The sequence below is a fragment of the Caretta caretta genome, chromosome 14 (assembly GCF_965140235.1).
Source record: "Caretta caretta isolate rCarCar2 chromosome 14, rCarCar1.hap1, whole genome shotgun sequence".
NCBI lineage: Eukaryota > Metazoa > Chordata > Testudines > Cheloniidae > Caretta > Caretta caretta.
In genome coordinates, this window is record NC_134219.1 from 36,173,193 (window position 1) to 36,193,182 (window position 19,990).

Genomic DNA, 19,990 nt, shown 5'->3' on the forward strand with positions numbered 1-19,990 from the left:
TCAGTCGAAATAAGGCATCTTATGTCGACCTAACTACAAAGGTGTACACACTGCAATGCTACTCCCACTCATTTAACTCTCATTTAAGGCCATTGCAGAGAAACTAAATGAATTATTTGCATTGGTCTTCACTGCTGAGGATGTGAGGGAGATTCCCAAACGCAAGCCATTCTTTTTAGGTGACAGATCTGAGGAACCATCCCAGATTGAGGTATTATTAGAGGAGATTTTGGAACAAATAGATAAATTAAACAGTAATAAGTCACCAGGACTGGATGGTATTCACCCAAGAGTTCTGAAGAAACTCAAATGTGAAATTGCAGGACTACTAACTGTAGTCTGTAACTTATCATTTAAATCATCTTATGTACCAGATTACTGGAGGATAGCTAATGCGATGCCAATTTTTAAAAAGAGCTCCAGAGGTGATCCCGGCAATTACAGGCCTGTAAGCCTGACTTCAGTACTGGGAAAACTGGTTGAAACTATAATAAAGAGCAATATTGTCAGACATATAGATTAATTTAATTTATTAAGTAAGAGTCAACATGGTTATAGTAAAGGAAAATCATGCCTCACCAATCTACTAGAATTCTTTGAGGGGGTCAACAAGCATGTGGACAAAGGTGATCCAGTGGATATAGTGTACTTAGATTTTCAGAAAGCCTTTGACAAGGTCCCTCACCAAAGGCTCTTAAGCAGGTAAGCTGCTCAGCATAAGAAGGAAGGTGCTCTGATGGATTGGTAACTGGTTAAAAGACAGGAAACAAAGGGTAGGTATAAAGGGTCAGTTTTCAGAATTGAGAGAGATAAATAGTAGTGTCCGCCAGCGGTCTGTTCTGGGACCAGTCCTATTCAACATATTCATAAATGATCTGGAAAATGGGGTAAACAGTGAGGTGGTAAAATTTTCAGATGATACAAAATTACTAAAGATCGTTAAGACCCAGACAGACTGTGATGAGCTACAAAAGGATCTCTCAAAACTGGGTGTCTGGGCAACAAAATGGCAGATGAAATTTAATGTTGATAAATACAAAGTAATGTATATTGGAAAGCATAATCCCAACTATACATATAAAATGATGAAGTCTAACTTAGCTGTCATCACTCAAGAAAGAGATCTTGAAGTCATTGTGGATAGTTCTCTGAAAACATCCACTCAATGTACAGCAGCAGTAAGAAAAGTGAACAGAATGCTGGGAATAATTAAGAAAGTGATAGATAATAGGACAGAAAATATCATGTTGCCGCTATATAAATCCATAGTATAGCCACATCTTGAATACTGTGCGCAGATGTGGTCGCCCCATCTCAAAAAAGATATATTGGAATTGGAAAAGGTTCAGAAAAGGGCAACAAAAATTATTAGCAAAAAGAAAAGGAGTACTTGTGGCACCTTAGAGACTAACCAATTTATTTGAGCATAAACTTTCGTGAGCTACAGTTCACTTCATCGGATGCTGTAGCTCACGAAAGCTTATGCTCAAATAAATTGGTTAGTCTCTAAGGTGCCACAAGTACTCCTTTTCTTTTTGCGAATACAGACTAACACGGCTGCTACTCTGAAACCAAAAATTATTAGGGGTGTGGGACAGTTTCCCTATGAGGAGAGATTAATAAGACTGGGACTTTTCAGCTTGGAGAAGAGATGGCTAAGGGGAGATATGATTGAGGTCTATAAAATTATGACTGGTGTAGAGAAAGTATAAGGAAGTGTCATTTATTACTTCTCATAACAGAAGAACTAGGGTCACCAAATGAAATTAATAGTTAGCAGGTTTAAAACAAATAAAAGGAAGTATTTCTTCACACAACGCATAGTCAACCTGTGGATCTCCTTGCCAGATGATGTTGTGAAGGTCAAAACCATAACAGGATTCAAAAAAGAACTAGATAAATTCATGGAGGATAGGTCCATCAATAGCTATTAGCCAGGATGGGCAGGGATGGTGTCCTTAGCCTGTGTTTGTCAGAAGCTGGGAATGAGTGACAGGAGATGGATCACAATGATTATTGTTCTGTTCATTCCCTCTGGAGCACCAGCATTGGGCACTATCATAAGACAGGCTACTGGGCTAGATGGGCCTTTGGTCTGACCCAGTATGGCCGTTCTTATGTTCTCCTGCAACCCCAACATAATAAAACCACCTTGACAAGAGGCGTAGTGCTTAGGGCGACCTAGTTAGAATGATGCAGTGGTCAGTGTAGACCAGGAGTGGGCAAGCTACGGTCTGCAGGCTGCATCCAGCCTGTCAGACCTTTTATTCTGTCCCTTGAGCTCCATTGCCCCGCTCTGCCTGCCTGGCGTTCCCGTGTATTCAGGACCTGCATGACGGGCATGAGGGCATGCATGTTACTCTAGCTGCACAACCCAAACGCGCTTCATGCACAGAGCCTGGAACATGCAAGCCCACGTGCCTGCTACTTGTTCACTTAGGTGACTCTGATGTTTTAGTAAAGTTAATGTTCCATTGTTGAGGATAAAACAAAGGGTAGATGGCCAGGGAGTGCTCAGTGGCAGTTTTCAAAGTTGTGGGCTGTTGGGACCTACAAGGAAGGAGATTTCTGAGAGCAGGAGTCTGCTGAATCTCAATGAATTCCAATGACTGGAGCTGATGCCTGGAAAGGTGCTGCTACCAGGGATACTGAGGGTGCGGCAGGAACCCCCAGCTTGAAGTGGCTTCCATCATCTACAGGGTTTACAGTTTGGTTCAATGACTCTCAGCACCCCCATTATACAAATTGTCCAGCACCTCTGCTTGCCCCTGCCCTCCAGAGACAGGACACCAAAATGGGTGATGCCCTAATAGTGGAGAAGGGAATGACGATCACTGTGTGGAAGCTGGCTACTCCAGACTGCTACCAATCAGTCACAAATCAGTTTGGAGTTGGGAAGTCCACTGTGGGGGTTGCAATGAGGCAAGTTTATCACCTCCTGCTTGTTAATCACCTCCCCCAAATATTAATCACCTCCTGCTACAAAGGACTGTGAGTCTGGGTAATTTATGTGAAATAGCAGGTGGTTTTGCAGCAATGGGATTCCCTGATTGCGGTGGGCGATAGATTGAACACACATCCCCATTTTGGCCCCAGACCACCTTGTGATGGAGTACATCAACACAAAGGGGTACTTCTCTATGGTATTGCAAGCACTGGTGGAATACCAGGGTTGTTTCACCAACATTAATGCAGGCTGCTCTGGGAAGGTGCATGAAACATGCATCGTCAGGAACGCTGGCCAGTACAGAAAGCTGCAAACAGGGACTTTCTTTCCAGACCAGAAGATTCCCATTGGCGATATGGAAATGCCAATTGTGAACCTTGGAGACCCAGCCTATTCCTTGCTTCTCTGGCTCATGAAGCCTTACACTGGGAACTTTGAAGTCTGCAGCAATGAGTGCTTCAACAACAGGCACAGCAGGTGCAGAATGACTGTTGAATGTGTCTTTGGTTGCTTAAAGAGGCACTGGCGCTGCCTTTTGGCAGATTAGACTTCAGTGAGAAAAATATTCCCATTGTCATAGCACCTGTGTGCTCCGAATAACATTTGTGATGCTAAGACAAAGAAGTTTCCTCCTGTGCGCCTGCCTGTTTCCTATCCTGACTATCCATTCACAGTTTTTCCATTGATAGCTTCTCCCTATGCTCTCTGCTTACAATCCGAAGCACCTGAGAATTGCAGCACCTCCTGGAACATCTTTTCCTTATTTCTCTTGTTTTGTATCCTTATCAAATGGAGCCGCTCTGCTGGTGTACAGGAGGAGACCTCAAGGACACATCTGCAGATACTAAAGAAACAAGACACAGAGGCATTATTGTGAGTGCATTCTCACCCTTGATCCAAATGAGTTATCACTACAAGACACTGTTCTGAATACTGGCATTGTTTTCCAGTAGCTTATTTCACTCATGAGAGTAACTGAGGATGCAAGGGTGAAGCTCCTCTGTGCGTGCGACTGCAGGCCGTGTCCATATGCTGCTTGCTTATGTGCTGCTGTGGTGCCTGCAGAAGTATTTACCAATTGGTGTGGCAAAGTTTCCTATCATGGGGGAAGAAACAGAGCAGCCCTCCCAAGGAACCTTTGGCAGAGGATTGAGAGTACCTTCTTACTAGTCTTCCTATCTTTCCTTTGCTTTGGGATAGTCTGAATGGGTTCAGTTGCTCTGGCCTGCGACAACACAACCCTTCATTATAAATGGTCAGTGACTCAGCACAGTTCAGTGGAGCTTAGTCGACCTAGGGAACTGGTGTCCACAGCACAAAGTCCACCGTCATGACTCGTGCTGGTGCAGGTGTTGTCTGGAAGTCTCAGCAGACAGGCCAGGCATCCCCTGGACATGGGGTGTGAGAGAACTCTCACCCCCAGAGGCCCTGCCAGGCCAGCAATGTCCCAGACTGTGCAGCTGCATGAAGGGATAATGGCCTGGGGCTCGGACAATCTGTTGTATTTTGGTTGCACAAGAAAACTCATCAATTACCCCAGGTCTCTAGCTGAGAGTCTGTGCAGTGCCTGGCTCTGCCACACCCCTCACAATCAGGAAAATGTGAGGCTTTCTTTCCCTCACCCCCAGGAGACGAAAACCTTGGAGGACGGTGGCTTTACATGCAATTTCTTTTTATGTTACTGATTCTCAGAGAGCAGGAAAAAACAGGGCAGAGCTGAGTGTCACCTGCCAAAGTGAGTGGGTCGGCTCCAAATCTGTCACTCACTAGCACTGCTGGGGATGTTTCTTTACGAGGACTTTGATCCTTGTACTTTACGCAGCACATGACAAGGATTCCTGTTACGATAACTTCCCAGCTATCTTGTTACTTTCATTTCTGCAGCTGGTGGGAGCAGCAGAAACCGGACATTCAGTTACAAGTGCAGTAAATTAACAAAAGCCACGAATGAACAGGACAGAGTGAAACTCCCTGGCTGTGACTCCTGTGCTGAATGGATGAAACTGCCTCAGCAAAGGGAGGTTTCACAGGAAACACGAACTCATGGATGCTAGAAAAACTGAGAGCTTTGAAGGACCCTGAGTCCGCTTGGAGGAAGTGTCCCTGCAGGACTCAGCAGGTAAGGGATCTTCCAGTGCTGGAACTAGACTCCTTTGGTATTTCCTCAACCACACACACACTCAGATGAACGGTCAGTGTCCCAGGACCCCTCTCCCAGGTCTGTCAGGGGTAAACTGCTGCTCCCACACTTGGAGTGTAAATTTGGCTGCAGAAACGCACACACGTGATGGTCAGTAAGTGTTTGGTTTTGGTAACTCCACAGTGTGCTTAGTCCATTCCAGTCGTACAATGAGGCAGAGTCTCTGCCCCTCAGAGCTTCTAGCCTGAAGATTGAGAGACGGTTTTTCCCTTTCCTGGTTCATTGTGCTTTAGCAGAGCCTGGGGCCCTGCAGTAGAGCTCATTTGCTCTTGCTATTTTGCTGCCTGATGTGAGCTGTAGTTAGTGAATCGCTTCCTTAAGTGATAAGAAAAGGAGTACTTGTGGCACCTTAGAGACTAACCAATTTATTTGAGCATGAGCTTTCGTGAGCTACAGCTCACTTCATCAGATGCATACCGTGGAAACTGCAGCAGACTTTATATACACACAGAGAATATGAAACAATACCTCCTCCCACCCCACTGTCCTGCTGGTAATAGCTTATCTAAAGTGATCAACAGGTGGGCCATTTCCAGCACAAATCCAGGTTTTCTCACCCTCCACCCCCCCACACAAATTCACTCTCCTGCTGGTGCTAGCCCATCCAAAGTGACAACTCTTTACATAATCAAGTCGGGCTATTTCCTGCATAAATCCAGGTTTTCTCACATCCCCCCCACCCCCATACACACACAAACTCACTCTCCTGCTGGTAATAGCTCATCTAAACTGACCACTCTCCAAGTTTAAATCCAAGTTAAACCAGAACATCTGGGGGAGGGGGGGGGTAGGAAAAAACAAGAGGAAACAGGCTACCTTGCATAATGACTTAGCCACTCCCAGTCTCTATTTAAGCCTAAATTAATAGTATCCAATTTGCAAATGAATTCCAATTCAGCAGTTTCTCGCTGGAGTCTGGATTTGAAGTTTTTTTGTTTTAAGATAGCGACCTTCATGTCTGTGATTGCGTGACCAGAGAGATTGAAGTGTTCTCCGACTGGTTTATGAATGTTATAATTCTTGACATCTGATTTGTGTCCATTTATTCTTTTACGTAGAGACTGTCCAGTTTGACCAATGTACATGGCAGAGGGGCATTGCTGGCACATGATGGCATATATCACATTGGTGGATGTGCAGGTGAACGAGCCTCTGATAGTGTGGCTGATGTTATTATGCCCTGTGATGGTGTCCCCTGAATAGATATGTGGGCACAATTGGCAACCTGGATTTATGCAGGAAATAGCCCGACTTGATTATGTAAAGAGTTGTCACTTTGGACGGGCTAGCACCAGCAGGAGAGTGAATTTGTGTGGGGGGGTGGAGGGTGAGAAAACCTGGATTTGTGCTGGAAATGGCCCACCTGTTGATCACTTTAGATAAGCTATTCCCAGCAGGACAGTGGGGTGGGAGGAGGTATTGTTTCATATTCTCTGTGTATATATAAAGTCTGCTGCAGTTTCCACGGTATGCATCTGATGAAGTGAGCTGTAGCTCACGAAAGCTCATGATCAAATAAATTGGTTAGTCTCTAAGGTGCCACAAGTACTCCTTTTCTTTTTGCGAATACAGACTAACACGGCTGTTCCTCTGAAACCTTCCTTAAGTGATGTTATTGGCCGTGTGTGACTCCCCTTCCTTACCACTGGATGGATTCATTAGAGGACTTAGGTGCCTATCACTTTAAGTACCTAGAAAAAAATCCCAGAATCAGGACACACTGGGATTCACAAAACCCTACTCAACTGCGGCCAAACCCTGCACTGCCTACAATCACTTGGTGCCTAAATTTTTGCAGTAACAGTTTACAGGTGCATATTTTTCTGCATCTGAGCATTTTCCCTACTCCGATCCTCCCAAATACTCAGAGGGTCACTCCCTACCCCAACCAAGGGGTAAAGACACCCCAAGGCTGCAGCCAAGTTGGCTGACATATGGAGGAAGGTGGGTTCACGGCTCTCCTCACTCCCTGGAAGATGAGTGGGAGGGGATAGTGGCAGGTTCCTGTCTCGGTTTCAACCCTCAAGGCATTGGGGTGGAAGGAGGCCCTTGAAAACTCCCCATGTTCACCCTGCTCGTGTCATCCCAAAGATAAGACCCAAGGAAGGTTGTGAAACTGCTCTGAACTCTGTTATGAAAACAGTCTGTTTGAGTAATGAAAGTCTGTGCTGTAAGAATCTTGAAATTGCCTGGTAGAAAAGTTACCATATGGATGGGAAATTGGTTTTGGCATCTATGGAAAACATCTGTGGTTTTACCTGGACTTGGAAGGCATCTGAGTTCCAAGGTAGCAGGAGATATGAACATTCCCAAGTCACTGGTTGAAGAGATCTCGCTCAGTTTGATGTCAAAGGGGAAAGAGATGTGTCAAAGTGGGAATTGTCTGTCATATTTTTATGAACTATCTACGACTCTGTACCTATCACCTTGGCAGCACTATCCATTGAGGGAAAGAATTGATTTTCTCCCTGGGACATGGTAGATGAAGGTAGGTATCTCAGACATAGAGTTGCTAGGACTTTCTGAGCTAGAATCAACACACTGGAATGGCATACCCTACAGAGACAATGGAAACCACAATGGCTAAATATTAACACCTAGCTGCAGAGGAAGCTGAACATGGGAGCACAACATTGCTGTGTCTTGAGAGCAAAGAGGAGAGGTGTCAGGGTTAGGTTAGGAAGAGCAGGGTACACAGACACAGAGCTCTGCTGGAATGGAGAAACAAAGAAGACAGGGCAAGCGAGGTTGGGCCTTGTGACAGCCTGGCTTCCATGCAGAGGAACCAGCACCGTCAACTACCAACTACCCCCACCAGCGCCCCTGCAGGAGACCCAGTTCCCTCTGCCCCATCAGCCCCACCAGCACCCCTGGCAGAGACCCAATTCCCCCTGACCCATCCCCCCCACCAGTACTCCTGGGGGAGACCCAGTTCCCCCTCCCACATTGCCCTCACCAGCAACCCTGGTGGAGACCCAGTTCCCCCTTCCCCATCCCCCCACCAGCACCCCTGGTTTAGGGAAGGTCAGGTCCAGTTTGGTCTGGGGAGGGATGTGGGTCGGGTCCAGTTTGGAGGGTTGGCCTGGTCTTTTGGGGGCACAGCTGGTCCTGATCCTAATCTCTGTGCCTCTCTGCCTGAGGGGGCGAGGGGGAGGGGAGGACTAGCAAGTCTAGTATGAATAACGATACTGTAAATACAATGTAATAGAATTTTTCATATTTTATATTTTTTTTAATGTTTTAAATAGTTTTTAAATTCTCCCCAGTTTCATGCAAAAATGTAATGCAAACCCTGGTAGTTCCTATGAGAAATGTGATGGATGAGATAATGGGATGGTTCTCTCTTAGTGGGGGCAGCACATGGCTGGTGTGTTGGCCAGCTTTGTGAGCTGGTTTCTCTCTCTCTCTCTCTCTCTCTCTCTCTCTCTCTCTCTCTCACACACACACACACACACACACAGACAGGCCCCCTGCATCCAGATCACTTTCCCCACCTGGGCTGTGCTAGGAGGCATCAGGAGCTGCTGCTCTCTGCTCTCCACTTATGCAGCCCAGGCGGGGAAAGTGACCTGGATGCAGAGAGCCCTGATGTTGCTCCTTGCTTCTCCCATCACAGCCCCCTAGGGATGCGTGGGGCAGAGGAGCAGCAGTCCTGGGGGGGAGTGAGCAGCAATGCCAGCTGCTTTGTGCATCCAGGTCAGTTTCCCCACATAGGTGCAGGAGGGGGATGCAGGGGTTAGCAGTAAAGGGTGCAGGGATTAGGGGTGCAGGAGGGGGACGCAGGGGTTAGCAGTAAAGGGTGCAGGGATTAGGGGTGCAGGAGGGGGACGCAGGGGTTAGCAGTAAAGGGTGCAGGGATTAGGGGTGCAGGAGGGGGACGCAGGGGTTAGCAGTAAAGGGTGCAGGGATTAGGGGTGCAGGAGGGGGACGCAGGGGTTGTTAGGGGGCTTATTCCTTCACTCTCCCACTTCCCTGGTTCTTCTCGCATGAACAGAGAGCAACAATACCCGAAGTCCGAAGGTGCAAACAATTCGATGTTTATTGGGGTGAACTTCCAGCAAGCTAAATACAAGTTCCTTTTTCCTTATTTTCGAATCCCAACTTACTTCCTGTTTGCCCCTAATTTATATAGTAATATTCTTAGCTATACCTTAACCAATCATTCTAGTAAAATTTAACTAACCAATCCTAACATGGATTAGCTAACCAATTATATCCCACCACCTTAATTAGTTTACACCCAGCAAAATTAATTATACAGCAGACAGAAGCAATCACAGAACCAGACAGAGACCATGCCAATAAACAATAGCAAAGTGGGAACTATAATGACAAAACAATACAGAAGTGAGGATTTCACAACTACATCTGTAAAGACATAAGAGTTTCCCAGCTGTGTCTATTGATAAGTGAGTTCTTACCAGACAGAAAACTATCAACCTCAATTTCCTTTTACAGCTTCTAGGCACTTCCCTTTCTCTGGAGGTGATAGGCACTATAAGGACAAGATTAAATTCCTAACAGCCCAATAGCGCCTTATTTCAATGTGACTAGTTTGGAATGTGAGGATGTGACCATTCACTTCCCAGCTTATGGCTGCCTCTGTCGCTTAGCCAAAGGCCTTAGCCTAAGAACAGGGCCTCAGACTGTCACAGTAAGAGAAGGCCCTTACACTGGCAGACAGTGATTTTGATTCTTTCTTTTATACCTCTAACTAGCCAAGTGATAGGAATACACCTAAATTCTTAGAGTATAGGCCTTTACAGACAGGCCTGAATATCTATATCCTAACACTCCACCCCTTTTTTTTCTTTTTCTTTTGGGATCCTCCTGCCCAGGTATCCCTGGAAAAGCATAGGACATATGGCGACACATTTCCTGATAGGGCCAGGCATCGAGGTGGAAGGTGTCAATGCTCCATCTGTCCCACTGCCCCTTGTGTAGTATAGTGCCCTGCACCTTCTCTCGTATGGGCATACCACACCTATTCCAATTAGTGTTCCAGACTTCCCAGTGTAGTGGGCCCGAGAAGGTTGGGTCCAGGTTGTCTAGTACACTTGGGGGGGCTTACTACATTACTTATAAGTTATAATTAGTGGCTGTTCTCTAGGGGGTTGTGCCCCCCTTGATCGTTTCCATATGCAATGTAACACACATATAGTTAACAATACACTAGCTGCTATGATACTCCACAGCAACACCGAGAGTCCTGACCACTGCAGTATGGTCCAACATCCTGGCCACCACCAAAAACACTGCTTCTCCTCCTTTGATAAGGTTAAAATTTTGTCAGCACCATCCTGTAGTGTGTATTGTAAGTGTGTCCAACTGTTGTCGCTTGCAGCAAGTTGCTTTTGTAATCTTTGTGTACTTTTGTCCATATTGTGTGTCCATTGAATATCCACAGTGAAATTTGGTATTGTCCAAACCAATTCAACTACTTGATACGGTATCGGGTAGTAGGTGCTGGTTCGATTGTTTACAACGATTGAGTCCACTGATCCATTGGTGCACCATAGTCCAGGTGGCAGAGTATAGAAGTTCATAATTTTGTCATACACTGGAAGGATTTTGCCTCCTAGTGTTATATTGCAGGATTGCATACATTCCCAACAGAATACACCATACCCCATATACATTACCCCTAAATGCCCCCCCTTTGCAATAGGCCATTGATCCTGCTCCTCCATAGTCATAGGAGAGGGGCACATCCATATTCCTCCTCTGGATATACAACTGCTTAATGTGATGACAGTCCAATTTACCCCATTCCATGCCCCCCACCTATTCCCTAGTGGCTCCCAACGTGCTCCCCCTTCCCTACTTACTCCCATAGGGTACAAGGGAACCACCTTATTTGCATTTCCTTCCCATGGTATCATAGTAACAACTACACAAGAACTGTCCCCACAGGTCGGGGATGTTATTTTCCAGGTAGATGGGTATGTTTTTGCAATTGTGGATAAATATGGGCTAGCTTCCCGATTCAATACTGAAGGCCATTGTTCTGACCAAGCATCTCTCATAATATCCATTAACATTATTAACTGAGCATTTTGAATACCTATGCACACTTCTCCCCATGTTAGTCTTCTGAAGCCATCTTCTACCCATGTCACCAGGTCCCCTGCCCAATGAGTTAACTGCAAGTTTACCTCTACTGCTGTCCTCCACCCTGTGGCAACTGCTGATAGTTGCTGTGCCATTAATTCATTAATTTGTTGTTGAAATTTCACATTTTGGCTTACTAATTGTTTGGTTACCCACTCGTCCCCCAGATTCCATGTACCCAGCATAGTGTTCCCAGCTGCCCACAATCCCCTTTTCCGACGACGATTCCAGGTGTGTCCCCTCACCCATGCATTGAATTGTTGTTTCAATCCTTTTATGTACATACTACAATTAGGATGGATTTGGTCCACCCACCATTCCTTGGGGCGTACCACCCATGTAATAGAGTGAAAGGACACGTTAAAAAGTGCTGGCTGCACCTGCTCCCACAATGGCTCCCAGACATTTGCTCGTCGGGGAATATTCTTGGCTCCAGGCTGTGGCCACTTTAAATTTGGATTCTTCCAACTTGGCATCCATATCACCTGTAGGGTTACATTCTGTAAAATGGTTAACTCATCGTACACCCAGCGTCCCAAAGGGGATTTTACGCCTAATGTAATATGTACATAACAATCACACCTTTGGGGATTATCTTCCATGGAAGTACCATTGTGGTTACATATGGTAACATCACACCCTAAATGTGGGGCCCTATTTTCCCAAGAGGGTTCATTTGCTCCAGGAGACCAGAGGGTTATATTCTTTGGACCCTCTGTAACAAACCACATAGCTGGGTAACTGTGTTTTTCACTATCGTTAATCATGGCAGCACCCAGGGAGTACCATGCAATATTTCCTGATAAATTTGATATTCTCCACCTGGTTGGGATTCCCCCATCTAATCCATAAACCATATACCGACACTGCCAAATTCCTGTTGGAGTATTAGTGGTACATCTTTCTATGGGGAGATTCTCATAGTCTTCATTAGCTTTATTACCACAGGTTGCATGTGTAGCCGTCCATGTGTTTCCTCCTTTTGACACTTCACATCGTGGGATCTGAATAGAATTTGTAAATGTGACAATTGTGATTAGCACTAGTAATTGTTCCATCCAGGGCCAGGGAATTTTCATCCTTTTCTCCTTTTTGAATTAACCTGTAATACACACATAACACAATTTACATGTCCCCTTTCCCAATCCCCTGTTTGTACCTTTTTATTTGCGTGCAGTGAACCCACTCCCGTCCTCCATTCTCTGTACCCAGTAATAGCAGACTGGGCCCTAATTGGTCAAGGACAAGATAGGGGCCCTTCCATTTAGGAGCTGGGAATGGATGGTGCTGACCTGGAATCTTGTACATCACTAGATCTCCCACCGTGGGTAGATTACACTCCCCAGGCAGGTCATACCACGCTCTGACTCTTGCTGCTCCTTGCTCGTCTCGCCAGGCCACCGCCTGCTGTACTTGTTTTACATGTTCGATTAAAGTTAAAATCCATTCTTGTGTTAGGCTGTGTGTAGTGACTTCCCCAGGTACTGGGGTAAGTAGATTTTCCCACCGTTCCATAGGCCTTCCCATGAGAGCTTCATATGGAGAAAATCCTGTGCCCTTTGATTCTCGGGCCCTTATTCTCATTAAGACAAAGGGCAGTAACTGTGACCAGTTTTTTCCTCCGATTTCCACTCCCTTTCTTAGCTCACTTTTAATGGTGCGGTTCATGCGTCCCACCTGCCCCGCAGCCTGGGGGTGATAAGCAATATGGAACAACTGTGTGATTCCAGTGAGGGCCGATAGCTCCCCTAACAGATTTGACCGAAAAGCAGCTCCTTGGTCTGAGTCAATCACCTTTGGGACCCCCCAGCGAGTGAATACCTCATTTACCAGTATTGCAGCAGTTACCCGGGCAGTTTGATACTTTGTGGGGAAAGCTTCCACCCACCGGCTGAAAGCATCCACTACCACCAACATGAATCGGTTTTTCCTGTGATCTGGTGGTAGGGGTCCTGTGTAATCAATCTGTATCCTTTCCCATGGTCCCCTTGGGGCTTGTCTCATTAATTCTCCCCTTAGCACCTTGTGAGGTGGGCTGTGCCTGGCACAGTCCAAACAACGTTCCAGATGTGATTTTAAATCAGCTGCCATTCCTGGCCACCAGCACAACCTTTTTAAAGTTCCCAGTGCCTCCTCAAACCCGGGGTGTCCCCCTGCCAAGCTCCCATGCACCCAGCTTAAGAAAGCCGTCCGACTTCCCTGGGGGCACAACATGACCGGTCCCTCAGTTGTTAGGACACACCAAATCCCTTCCATTAGTTCCACCTTTGGCACATGCCTGTCCCCAAGTTTCATGATGCCTTCCAGTCCTGGGTCAGATTCCTGCAACTCTCGAATTCGCCCTCCCCGATCTGTATCCACCCCGCTTCTTGTTAACACTGCTACAGGCACACTCTCTTCTGGCTCCCAGGGCCATGGGGGTGCCTCTGTTGCAGCCCACTTGGCCTCTACATCAGCCAGATTATTCCCTTTGCTTAGGGGTCCTGTTTTCTTGTGTGCCTTTACCTTTACCACATTGATCCATGTAAAACAGTGACTCAGCTCCTCCACTCGCTTCCACCAGGTAGCATGCTTGATTGTGGAGCCGTCTGTCGCCCTGAAATGATTATCTGCCCACCATCTCAGCATTAATGTGGCACCACGAAATACATAATCTGAATCTACCACCACCCAACATTCTGCCTCAAATTTGGGATCCACTTCATTTAAAGCTGTTAGCAAGGCTGCCAGTTCTGCCTCCTGAGCTGACTTTGCTTCTAGTGAGAAACCAATGGTGCTGACTGTCTCATTGCCTCTGATTCCCACAACAGCTAAGCCTGCAGTTTTCCGTCCCCCTTGATAGCTACAACTTCCATCCAAAAACCATACCAGTGTCCCCTCCTTTACCTGATTGGGATTAGCTGCCCGAAACACCTGATGTTGGGTTTTACCTGGGCTGGCTTCACATTGGTGTGGGGTGCCAGCCAGATGTAATCCAGCTACCCAGACTATGGGTTCCTTTAACACCTCTGCTTTAATGTTTTCTGCCTGTAGAGCCAGCAACCATTTAGCAATACGCTGCCCACTCACTTGTCCCTGTAAAATAGTGTGCATGTTTAACAGCCGCAGGGGGTCATGATGAGATCAGATTATTACTTTCTGCATTCCCGTAAGGTATTTAAATTTCCCTACCCCCCAGTAGGAGCACAACAGCACCTTTTCACACCATCCATACTTCAATTCCACAGCACTCAAAAGTCGAGAGGCAAAGGCCACAGGTCGGTCCTTTGCTCCATACTCCTGTGTTAATGCACAACCAATGGTAGTGTCCGATACCAAAGGGTACAGATAAAAGAATTTCTCCCCATCTGGGGAGGCCAGCACTGGAGCACTGGCCAGGTTTTCCTTTAGCACTCTCACTGCCTCAGTACACTCTTCTGACCATTCCCAAGTTGAGGCTTGGGTTAGGTCAAATAGAGGCTGGGCTATTTCTGCATAATTGGCCACAAAATCCCTGCAAAATCCAGTTAGACCCAGAAAACTTTGCAAGCTTTTAACATCCGTAGGCAGTGGCAGGGACTGGATCAGTTGCACCCGTCCCTTATCGATTTCCCTTCCCATCTGAGACACTTCCACTCCTAAGTAGGTCACTCTTGTCTGTCCCATCTGAGCCTTTTTCCCATTGACCTTCAATCCTGCTCTTGCCAAAGCTTGCAAGACCTGCTCAGTTAGTTCCCTGTCTTCTTCCTCTGTCCCTGACATTAGCAACAGGTCGTCTACATATTGTATGCACCTTGCTGAATCCACCCCCTCCAGAGCCTGTCTCATGTATCTGTGAAAAATTGCAGGGGAGTCCCTATATCCCTGGGGTAGGACTGTCCAGCAGAATTGTCTGCCCTCCCATGTGAATGCAGTTTTATACTGACACGAGGTAGCTAGTGGCAGAGACCAAAATCCATTAGCTATGTCCAAAACAGTGAAAATTCGGAATTGGGGTCCAATACGGGCCAACATTTCAGGATACGCTGCCACCACTGAGGCTGGCGAATTGGCCAGAGTATTTAGCGCCCTGTAATCCACAGTGAGGCGCCAGGTACCATTTGGCTTCCTCACGGGCCACACAGCAGCATTACAAGGGGATGCAACTGCCCGAATCAGTCCCCTCTGTTCCAATTCCTCAATAGTTGCCCCCACCTCTGCCAATGCCTCCCGAGGAATAGGGTACTGTTTCTGTGGGGGAGGGTCCCCTCCCTCCATCAGTACCTCCATGCTGCCCCTCCCACAATCCAGGTTATCCGTCGCCCACACAGGACTGTGTTCCCACCCAGCCGGGGGTGGTGGGAGGGCATGTGCCGCTTTAATGGTCATAGTGGCTATCCCCATGGGAATGGTATAGCCCTGACCGTCCTGTGTTTGCCCCAGTAAACACACCCAATTGGCTAAATCCAGTACAAGTCCCAGTTTGTGTAAATCTCCTGCCCCCAACAGATTAAGCATATCATTACAACCCCACATAATCTCCCCTTCCCCCCAGATTCCTTTGATTTGTCCCCTCCTCAGGGTTAACTGTGTCTCCCCTCCTGTTGCCCCTACAATTGTCACAGTCCCTTCTGAGGGTCTCCCCTGCCCCCATGTGGTTAAACTGATGGCTGCTCCAGTGTCTATCAAAAAATCCCTCATGGGACTCCCTTCGATTGCCCCCTGGAGCGTGGGGCGACCAGATGCATCCCGTCCTAAACTGAGAACATGGACAGGACGCCTCCCAGGGCACCCCTAAGTTGCAGTACCCACCTCTGTCCCTCCCACTGGTTCATGGGGGGACCGGGGGTCCTGGCACCGAACACATTCCTGTCTCCATGCAAAATTGTATGTCTGGCATTTCAGGCAGTCCCAGTCCCTTGGCCTCCAGGACCACTTTCCTCCTGATCTGGTAAGATCGTGGGTAGTCAGTTTAGCCTGCAGTCTCTGGATCTCTTGCTCTATAGCTGCCCGCTCATCCCTGACTACCCTCCCAAAGCCACGAACTCTCCCTCTACCTCCTCCTCTCCAGGCTGACCCACTCCTTTCCACCTTGTATTGATCCCCCGCAGTAATAGCATGGACTGGCTCTTCCCCTTGATGCATCTGCCTCCACACATCTGCCTGTTCCAGAAACTGGGGTAGCTGATTGGGAGCAAGTTCAGGGTGCTGCAACCTTAAATGCCCCACGAACTGCGGATTGCTCAGCTCCAACCATTTCTCCAGCAATTCCACACCCCTGCCCTGCTCCACACCCCCACCAGGTCCCGGTGCCCCTGTCTGGGGCATCACCCATGGACCGTCCAGGGGATCCACCCAGCACCGTGCCCAGGCCTGTATGCGATTAAGTGTATCCCGCCCTGTTTCCCCAGGGACTCGCTTCATCTTATTCATCCCCGCAGTACGAGAGTACACCCCAAACAAGTGTTTTGCCACCTGTCCGGGTATTAGAAATGGATGTGCCACTCCTGCCACATCGATTCCCAAGGTACCTCGTCCCAAAAGACTACGCCATAAGATCACCTGGTCCTCACGAGTTAGACCCTCCATCTCTCTGCCCACCTCCACTAGCCACAGCACAAACTGATCCCAATCATTCCGGGGTACCTTTCCCAAACGGCCCAGTACTGCCTCCCGGTCCTTCAGGGACAAGGGGCGGATTTCTGCCTGTTCTACTACTTGTGGGGCATGGTCCCCCCACCCCGCAACTGGGGCCACTATTCCTGCCTCCTGCAGTTCCTCCTGGGTAGCCTCTCTCGCAGGGGCTGTAACTGTGGATCGCCGGCTTACAACATCCACCGGCAGTGGTGGGTACAGTGTTTTTTCAGGGTAGGGTGGTGGAGGTGTCTCCTTCAGTTCCATTAGTGGGGCGGATGGTTTGAGGTCCCCAAATCCATTGCCCCCATGTTTACAATAATACAATTCCTCCTCTAAGTCTCCTACTCTCCCCAGCAGTTCGTCCCTCTCTCTCCGGATTGCCTCACAAGACTCCTCTGTCCGTGCAGCATCCCGTGCCTTCAAATCCGCTACCTCTACTGCTAACACAGATTTTTCTGTTAAAATCCGTTGCTGATCCACAATCTCCTCCAAATCCTTAATGTGTTGGAGGAGATCAGCTTCCCTTTTTACCCAGTATGCCATCCCAGCACACAAACCTTGTAATACCATTCCCTTTTTCCTACACTCCTTTCCCTTGGGGTCTCCCAAAACCTCTCCCATCTCCTTCTCAATCTCATCCCAGGTGAACCCCTGCACCTGGTATGGGCCCTGATTCTTCCTTATCCATTTGTTCAAAAAATCCGTTACCCCAGCTTGCCAGAACCCGCAACTACCATCACGAGAGTTCGCCATACCCCCTCCAAGCAGCTGCGCGGACTGTTGGGGAGGGGGACTTACAGGCTGCCACTCACCTATCCAATGCGATGTATCCGAGTCACGGCACCAAGATGTTAGGGGGCTTATTCCTTCACTCTCCCACTTCCCTGGTTCTTCTCGCATGAACAGAGAGCAACAATACCCGAAGTCCGAAGGTGCAAACAATTCGATGTTTATTGGGGTGAACTTCCAGCAAGCTAAATACAAGTTCCTTTTTCCTTATTTTCGAATCCCAACTTACTTCCTGTTTGCCCCTAATTTATATAGTAATATTCTTAGCTATACCTTAACCAATCATTCTAGTAAAATTTAACTAACCAATCCTAACATGGATTAGCTAACCAATTATATCCCACCACCTTAATTAGTTTACACCCAGCAAAATTAATTATACAGCAGACAGAAGCAATCACAGAACCAGACAGAGACCATGCCAATAAACAATAGCAAAGTGGGAACTATAATGACAAAACAATACAGAAGTGAGGATTTCACAACTACATCTGTAAAGACATAAGAGTTTCCCAGCTGTGTCTATTGATAAGTGAGTTCTTACCAGACAGAAAACTATCAACCTCAATTTCCTTTTACAGCTTCTAGGCACTTCCCTTTCTCTGGAGGTGATAGGCACTATAAGGACAAGATTAAATTCCTAACAGCCCAATAGCACCTTATTTCAATGTGACTAGTTTGGAATGTGAGGATGTGACCATTCACTTCCCAGCTTATGGCTGCCTCTGTCGCTTAGCCAAAGGCCTTAGCCTAAGAACAGGGCCTCAGACTGTCACAGTAAGAGAAGGCCCTTACACTGGCAGACAGTGATTTTGATTCTTTCTTTTATACCTCTAACTAGCCAAGTGATAGGAATACACCTAAATTCTTAGAGTATAGGCCTTTACAGACAGGCCTGAATATCTATATCCTAACAGGGGTTAGCAGTAAAGGGTGCAGGGATTAGGGGTGCAGGAGGGGGACGCAGGGGTTAGCAGTAAAGGGTGCAGGGATTAGGGGTGCAGGAGGGGGACGCAGGGGTTAGCAGTAAAGGGTGCAGGGATTAGGGGTGCAGGAGGGGGAGCAGGCCTGTCTGCACATGTGCTGCCAGCCGTCTGTCCCGTCCCTGCTCCCTGCTGGCCAAAGCTGGGTGTCAGCAGTGCTGGGCCTGCAAAAATCAGCTGGTCGGAGGTACGTGGAGGTGGGTGGAGGAGCCGGGCTGAGCCAAGAGAGAAGGGAGCACAGTCATGAGTCACGGCGGGTTCACTCTGCTCACCTGGCCTCGCTCTCTCTTCACACAGTCTGCGGGGGACCGGCTCTGGCCAGCAGCCGAGGGGCTCTGCCTGTGGGACAAGTGGGCTGCCTTGGCACAACCCGGCCCCCGAGCAGGTTTTGTCCAGGGGCTGTGCCCCCCCGACACACTGGGGCACCATTTTATAATCCTGCATAGGGCCCCATAAATCCTAAAGACAGCCCTGGTTATGAGAGAGGCAGCTAAAAGCAATGCTCTAAACAGCTTGCTGCTGGGACAAGTTGCCAGGTCTCAGAGCCCAGGTCCCACCACGTGCTGGGCTTGTGTTTCTCCAGCAGTGAAATTGCAAGTGAGGGGCAGCGCTCAAGATAGAAGCTCCGGAGAGACACTCCGGTTGTCTCTCCCCTTCTGTGTGCATTTGTTTTGTTTTGTCTTCTTAGCAAACATGACTGGACTTTATCAACAGCAGCAAGAACAACAAGAGAGTTGGCCTATGTCAGTAACTTCTCTTTTCCTCACAAAGCAGTTATTAACATGCATGCCATGTCGGTCCCAGGATATTAGTGAGACGGGGGGAGAGATAACATCTTTTATTGGACCAACCAGCTTTCGAGACACACGGAGCTGTTCTTCAGGTCACCATCTTCCCATAATTTATTACCATCTAAGAGACTGTCAAATATAAGGGCATGTCTACACTACAAAATTAGGTCGATTTTATTTAATTCGACTTTGAGCATCCGATTTCACAAATGCTATTTTGCATGTCCCCACTAGGTGGCTGTGGTCAATGGAGCACATCCTCACTGCCAGGGGTTGCATCAACTCAAGGAGTGATGCACTGTGGGTAGCTATCCCACAGTCCCTGCTGCAGATTGGAATTCTGGGCTAGGGTCCCAATGCCTCATGGGATGAAAACATTGTTGCAGGTGGTTATGGGTGCATATCGTTAGTCTCCCATGTCTGTGGCTCGGAACCAGAGTGGCTGTTCGCTAGCCTTGTCCTGTGGTACGATTGTCTAAGCTCCTTTACTTCCACGTATCACTGCTGCATGTCCTTGGTGTAGCCCTTATCCACCATGCCCTGTGCGATTTTGGCATAGATATCAGTGTTTCTT

The 19,990-nt window shown here is 47.7% G+C and overlaps 1 protein-coding gene across 1 annotated transcript in view; it reads left to right on the forward strand.

Annotated features, from left to right (window-relative positions):
• The first annotated feature begins 4,776 nt into the window (after window positions 1-4,776).
• LOC125621824 (butyrophilin subfamily 1 member A1) overlaps window positions 4,777-19,990 on the forward strand; it is a 66,709-nt gene continuing 51,495 nt past the window's right edge. The window contains 1 exon segment of the mRNA XM_075119466.1: window positions 4,777-5,066. The gene's annotated coding sequence lies outside the window, so the exon portion shown is untranslated.